Here is an 8,201-nt window from a genome sequence, read left to right as displayed (position 1 = left end):
TTTTGGGGGAGATGCATTTTGGGGTTTTCATTTCAAGTGATATTTATAAGGCAAACATGAGTACCAAATTGCCCTTCAATCTTATCTTTCTAACAAGGAATCTTGATTATTATGATCATGGCCTTCTTTATTGTAAATGAATATCATTCTATCAACTTGTTATATTAATGTCATCATTAATACTTATGATAGATCCAAGCAGACCCGTTTCTGACATTTTATAGATCCTCAAACGAACATAAACACATGACTCACTGCAAGAAACATGGCAACGACTTTTGTCATCGCTAAAACTTGTGGCAGAAACAGGTCATCCTAAAAAGCGCATCATCAAAACTCATTTTTCTTGTAGTGACCCTCGTTAAGTACGAAAATAAAATTCAATAAATGTTTTTCATTAGTATAAAATCGAGTACAATAAATGCTAATAATTTACTGAGGAAAGAAAAAAATTATTTTCTTTTTCAATGTAATTAGTTGATATACTTTTGGGTCATTATTATCTACTAAATTATTTTTGCCTCTTATTATATGCTACAATTTTCTGGGTTTCGTTAATTTATTAAATCGTTGTAGACTATTATTGTATTTTAAAAGAAAATTTTGGGTCTTTGATATTTTTGAGCCCTAAGCATGCGCCCGTGCCGCTATGGCCCTTGATCAAAATAAGTATAAAATAATAATAAAAAATGTATAAAATTTGATATATTTTAATTCAAAAATACATTAATTTGGAGGGAAGTAGGTAATTTAAATAAAAGGGAGATTTTGAAGTGCCCACTTTGGTTTTTTGTTCTTTCCCTTTTTCTTTTCAACACACCAATGTTTTTCTTGGTTATATGGAGGACCACTTTTGATGGTCACAAGACCCGACCCGACAAGACAACTACTGCTACCGTGTCTTTCTTTCTTGGATCAAATTCATACATCAAAAGTTGCACCAATCAACTTGTACTATATATTCAAACATATTTGATTCTCACAAAAATACATTATTCTTACTCTAATATTTTATTTCATAAAAAATATATATTATATCTATTATTTTTTAATTAACTTGGATATCCAATCTACTATGTCGCAGGACGATAACCTGTTTTGCGGGTAGTTCGGAATCATCGCATTTGAACCTCCATGGCCCAAGGTGATTTTTATTCCTCATTGGATTTAAACCTGTGACCTCCAGATATTTTTTGGTCTTTGGAATCCAAGCTCAAATCAATCAAACATCACCCTTATGTACTTACCCAGGTAAGTACTTACCCAGGTAAGCACTTACCCAGTAACTTGTTGCATTCGATACGTTTTTATGTACTAAAATCTTGCATATCAAAATAAATTATAATGTTGAATCCTATCGGTAAGCAATTACCGGGTAAACATTTAGGTAAACGGCCCCTTATTCTATAGATCAAGTCTTTTAAAAAAAATGTATTTTTAGTTCATTTTTTATGAACATACATAAATTATCCTCATCTATTTGAAATATTTTAAAACCCTCTTTTATAATTTGTCGTTATTTTAAGCCCAAATATGTTTTTTTTAAACAAATAATATTTATAACATGCAATTGAACAAGAATATTGTAATATGATATTAAAAAACTAGACTTAAACCTAATAATATGTAATTTTCTATAAGTAAAGATATTATCAATATTGTTTCAATGACGTTGCGTTGGGGCTGAGCTAAATCTAGCAAACAAGTTCACTGAGAAATGCAATATATGGTCGAGTGCATTGTGCTAAGTACAATAATGCGTCTATTGTACTTGGATAGGGATTTCCAGCTCCCAACACCTCTTAGTCATTGTCCTTTAGACGAAATGAATCTTTCCTTACTTCCAACGTTTCAACCAATCATGGGAGTGGTAGTTGAATTTGCTTTGTCTGTAGTAGATTGCCTTCTCATTTGGACATATATGGATCGGGGGATCAATATTCCACAAACTCGATGTCCTAATTCATATAACTAGTAGACAAAACCGAGTTTTCCCAAGATCTCTCATCTCAAATTTGGATTTCAATCGAAAGTGTCTATTATGTTCATATCATCGACATATAAAGTTAAATTTGAAAATATGGAACTTCTTTTCTTTTTAAATACGCAAGGGCATAATTCGTCGTTCTTGTATACATTCCCAAATCATGTATTCACCTTAGGCAAGAATGCTATATCCTTCTGGATTGCTTTAATCATAAAGTGAGTGTTTCATTTTATTTGCAAACATAGTCCTTGGTTTAGAGTTCTTTGACTTGGATAATGTTAGGCACTTTCGTGTATATATCTAAATCTAGATCCCTATAGAGTTATGTAGTAACTAGTAACCACATTCATGTGCTACATTTCCAGTCTTTTGGAAACTATTTTAGTGGGACATTATAACGTCCATCATGGAAGAGTAAGTCTCATCGTTATCAATCCAGGGCGTTGTGAGAAACCTTGTGCCAAAAAGATAACCTTATGCATCGGGACTTCATTATTCTCAATATGCTTTTTGACAAAGACTTATTTATGTCTAACGAGGTTTACCTTTGGTGGGTTAGCACCACCGGACCAAACACATGCTCCTTTGTCAAAGTAAACTATTCTATCTGGATTTTTCTTTTCATTTAGACCAATTTGTTGACGTTTTTCAACTGAGGTGGTTCGATGTCGTCGTGCTCTATCATATTATGAGCAATAGTATATGTAATTTTATCATCAATGGGTATTTATGATCTGTCCATCGACTTATGTACTCTCATAGTCCATTTGAGATTTCTTTTTTCTCTGGAATCAATATTAACTTCGGAGCGTCCTTTAATAAAGATTCATGGACATGGTTTTATACAGAAAGAATCTCATGAGAAGTTTTTATGTATTGATGATAAATGGTTGTTCATTCTTCTTCTCTTCCTTTAGAGGAGTATCTATCGAACCAAGTAGCTTCCACCATTTTCGTTTGGTAGCTACGACCTCAACCACACATCTACTATGTGTGATTGGAACACGATTTCCAGCGGTATTATGCCCTTGTTGGGGACTTCTGACCTTACGGATATATTTGCAACTTGTAAGTATGATCTTTTCACTTTTATAATAATTAAACATATCAGGTATTAAGTATGACTCGTTTCACTTCAACTTTATATTGTAAAGTTTAGAGTTCAAAATGGATGGGACAGTCCATGATAGTTCTCATCGTTCTTTAGAAAATACTTTTCCTATCTCCCCCTAACAACGGGAGATTGTCATCAAAGTGACAATCCGCAAATCATGTGATATAAGATGACTTGTCAGGTGTTTAAAATAGCGGATAACTATTGGAGATTCATATCCAAAATATACTTAATCATCTTTGAGGGCCCATTTTGGTGCGTCGAAAACCAGACATTCGTAAATGTAAAATATCAAGCTTATATCCAATTACCATCTGGTATGTATGAAACTGGTTGGATAGTAGTGAGTCTAAAATGAATAAGTAAAGTTGCATGTAATATTGCATAACCCCAAGCAAGTGTGGGTAAACTGGTGTGCATAACCAATGCACTAGCTCACATCTATATTCTTTTGATGACAACTGCGAGACCATTCTTATGAGGGTATAAGATGTTCTAGATCGATCTCAATACATATGTAGTAATCATCAAATTCTTATATAATTTTCCAGCATTAATTACCAAGTCATATAGACTTAATGAGATAATCAGGTTGGTGAGCCCTTAAAACATAAAATTGTGCTAAGGGTGTTGGAATATAACATTTAATGTGGACAATAATGTGACATGCATCCATCATGTCAAGTATCTACCAGAACCATAAAGTACTTGAACAGTCCACATTCTAGATGTATAGATCCGCAATTATCACCTTGTAATCGTTGTACGAATGGAATTTTTTTTTTTTTTTTTTGTATTATGTCTTTACCTTGAGGATGGTCTCATTCCCGTCTTGGCTAAGGAGTAAGTATTTGGAAGGGTATATTATGATAGTGGTGTTGCCTCTTGTGCTATAAAGTCAACAATTGCAATTTAGATAATTGTCTCTAGCCTTTCACTCAAAAGAAGATGCATTTATGTGTATTTTTAACAAACGGATCATTATGACCATGGTGTCCCACATGGTCATACTGAAACATATATGCGTCATTATCCCAAAATTATTCATTGATAACAAAATATGATTCAATGACCTAGATAATCCATTTGTTTGATACATTAGCTTCTCTATCATATGTTTCCTTTCATATTCATTAGGGTTTATGTACGTATAGCCATTTTTCATTCACGTAATATGATTTTCATGTGAAACAACGAATATCTTAACAAGGTTGTATTAATATGGTTATATAGTGACCATTAATGTTATGCATTAGGCAATAAGGCAGTGACAGTTCATGGTATATGAATTTGGTTGGAGGAATTATAGACAATTAGTTTAATAAATATTAGTATATTTCATAAGATTTCGTGGGAGGTCCCACAAGAAAAACACTCAATTTCTCCTCGATATATTTTTACACAGAACGGAGAATATTGAGGGTTTGGCATCTGTATTTGATGTACTTCTTTACATCTATAATGGTTATAAGTTTGGGTGTATATGTACAAATACAATTAATTTGATACTTAAAATATATTTGTGGTAAACTAATAATCAACCAACATAATTAACTATATTCATGCTTCATGTCAGCCTTCTCGCCCATTGCGTTGAATCACCTATTTTTGAGCTATTGAATTAGGCGATCCGAAAATCCATTTGATCCAGTTCATCAAGATCTAAAAACTTGAAAATAGAAGGGGTGGTCTTATATAACTAATAATACCTAGTGGTGCCACACCTATACCGGTGTTCATTTCAACCTGTTTCCTTTCTGGCAAGAACGATATTCTCTTTGATTGTTCATTATCACTTGGGTCAGTGCTCAGTAATTGCATCTATGTGCCAACGATTGAGAATTCTTTCCTGACCCTTTCCACAACCTTGTCTACATGGTACATAGTTCTCATGTGTGTTGTAGATCATGATATTTTGAGAGATTTTGTCACGAGAGAAATAAATATTAGTTTTGACAGAAAGTCAAATTCAAACTTTTAACATCTTAATCCTATTTTGGAGCTTTTGGTAAAATACCAAAATATATGAGGGTTGGAAGTGTAACTTTCAAAAATTACTGTAAATTTGGAAATTAGAAGTAGGTTTCTTATAATTAAGAAAAACATTTAAGGGTCGTTTACCAAGTGCTTATCCGGGTAAGCGTTTACCAAATAACATTACATCACTGTATGAATATGGTAAAGATCAAGAATCTTACCCGGTAAGAGCGAGACAAAGACCAAGAGTCTTACCCGGTAAGTGTGGGAATGACTTTTACCATGGTAAGCGCTTACCGGGTAAATTGTTGCACACGATGTCGTTTTTGTGGACTAAAATCTTATCGAGTAAGTAAATAATAGCGTTAAATTTTACCCAAAAACACTTACTGGATAAGTGTTTGGTAAACGACCCTTTAGATATAATAGTCCAAGGTTAAACCAATCAGACACCACTCTTATAATTTATATGTATCTTTATCATCGCATTCTTTTAACAAACAAGATTATTATAGGGAAAAGTCCAATAAAACCATATGAACTTTAGTGTTTTGATTGATTAAGTCCTTGAACTATTTTTTGGAACAAATAAATCATTGGACTTTTGAAAACTTGTTAAATAAATCCTTAAACTTTCTTAAACCTGTTAAATAGGTCCTCATTCTTTAAAAATATAACTTGTAACCTGGGTAATAAGTAAACTAAACAAATTAAAAAAAGGAAAAAGTCTAAAAAAACCCAATGAACTTTAGTGTTTGGAATGATTAAGTCTTTGAACAATTTTTTGGAACAAATAAATCCTTGGACATTTTAAAACCTGTTAAATAACTCCTTGAACTTTCTAAAACTTGTTAGATACATCCTTATAACCTATAAAATTGGTTAATGTGGTAAAATAATGAAAAAATTCTGACAAAAAACTAATGAACTTTTATATTTTGAATGATTTAATCCATAAACATTTTTTTAACCAAAAAAATACTTCGATTTATAAAATGAAACAAATACCATTCTCATTAGCCTTCTCAAAAGATACAAAAGTTGTACCCAAAAGTTACGCAAAAAATACCAACTATTGTGCCAAAATATACCTTAGGTTGTGCTAAAATATACCAAAGTAACACCTAAAGTTGCGCCAAAAATATACCAAAAGTTGCGCCAAAAATATACCAAAAATATACCAAAAGTTGCGCCAAAAATATACAAAAAATATACCAAAAGTTGCGCCAAATATACCAAAAATATACCACAATAGTTGGTATATTTGGCGCAACTTTTGGTATATTTGGGGAAATTGTTTGTATTTTTGGTGCGACTTTTGATATATATTTTGGTTCAACTTTTGGTAAAATGCTTAAATTTTTCYTTCTGTTAAAATACTTTGGGTACAGCTTTTGTATCTTTTGAGAAGGCTAATGAGAATTGTATTTGTTTCATTTTATAAATTAAAGTATTTTTTTGGTTAAAAAAATGTTTAGGGACTAAATCATTCAAAATATAAAAGTTCATTAGTTTTTTGTCAGAATTTTTTCATTATTTTACCACATTAACCAATTTTATAGGTTATAAGGATGTATCTAACAAGTTTTAGAAAGTTCAAGKAGTTATTTAACAGGTTTTAAAATGTCCAAGGATTTATTTGTTCCAAAAAATTGTTCAAAGACTTAATCATTCCAAACACTAAAGTTCATTGRGTTTTTTTAGACTTTTYCCTTTTTTTAATTTGTTTRGTTTACYTRTTACCCAGGTTACAAGTTATATTTTTAAAGAATGAGGACCTATTTAACAGGTTTAAGAAAGTTTTAGGATTTATTTAACAAATTTTCAAAAGTCCAATGATTTATTTGTTCCAAAAAATAGTTCAAAAACTTAATCAATCAAAACACTAAAGTTCATAGGGTTTTATTGGACTTTTCCCATTATTATATGTTCAAAATCCCGCTAGAGTTATTTGAAACCTTATTTTGGGCGGTCAAAATAGTCAAACAAAATAAAAATAAAAATAAAAAAGAAAAGAAAAATGAAAAAAAGTGGTCCATAGGAATCAGAAGAAACAATCAGACTCTGCAACTCGATGAGGTAAATATGGCCGAATTCCCGCCGTAATTACTAACCCAATATCTTTTTTTTCTTAATTTTAAAAAATAAATATAATAATATTTAATAAAATTAAAAATTATTTTTATGGAAAACACAAAAATAATTTGTTTCTTAATTACATCATCAATCTCGAGCAATCTTCATTTTTATTCTTTTTTATAATAAAACTCGAATATATATATATATAAGTATATATATCTATTCTATATCTATACTATATTATAAAGCATTTGGCTAAAACTCTTAAAAACTCTTAGGGTGCGTTTGGTTTGCGGGAATGTTTTTGAGGGATTTGGATTCCATGGGATTTGGATTGGATTGGATTTGAAATCCATTCCTCTGTTTGGTTTGTAGGATTTGGTTTCTAATACTTCGTATAATTTTTTTTAACCTAATCTGTGTTCATGAGATTTCAACCTAATCTGTCAAAATTGAAGGATTTACCTAATCTGTGTTCATGTATATTCAACCTAATCTATCAAAATTGAAGGATTAACCTAATATGTGTTCATAGTTTAGTGAGAAATCCAAAAGGGGAAAATGATTTACCTGTAGACGATAGGCGACGGAGATGAAGGGAGACGAAGGGCGACTGTTGACGAACGGTGGCGACGGCGACGGCGACGGTGGCGACGGAGACGAAGGGCGACGACGACGGTGGCGACGTAGACGAAGGGCGACGGCGACGGTGGCGACGTAGACGAAGGGCGACGGCGACGGTGGCGACGATGAGAAGGAGACAACGATGAGAAGGAGACGATGAGAAGGAGACGATGATGAGAAGGAGACGATGAGAAGGATTCGATTAGAAGGAGACGATCGAGAAGGATTCGGTTAGAAGGAGACGATGATGGGAATGGATTTYAAATYCAGTGTAAGGGCGAAGGATTCTCAAATCCAGTGTTGGTGGGATTTTAAATGAATCCCGGGATTTGAAATCCGACCATTTCTACAAACCAAACGCGGGATTGGAATGGATTTCAAATCCAAATCCCTCCAAATCCCTCAAACCAAACGCGCCCT

This window comes from Cynara cardunculus, assembly GCF_001531365.2.
Source record: "Cynara cardunculus var. scolymus isolate 2C chromosome LG 9, CcrdV1, whole genome shotgun sequence".
Classification (NCBI taxonomy): Eukaryota; Viridiplantae; Streptophyta; class Magnoliopsida; order Asterales; family Asteraceae; genus Cynara; species Cynara cardunculus.
This window is presented reverse-complemented; position numbering follows the sequence as displayed.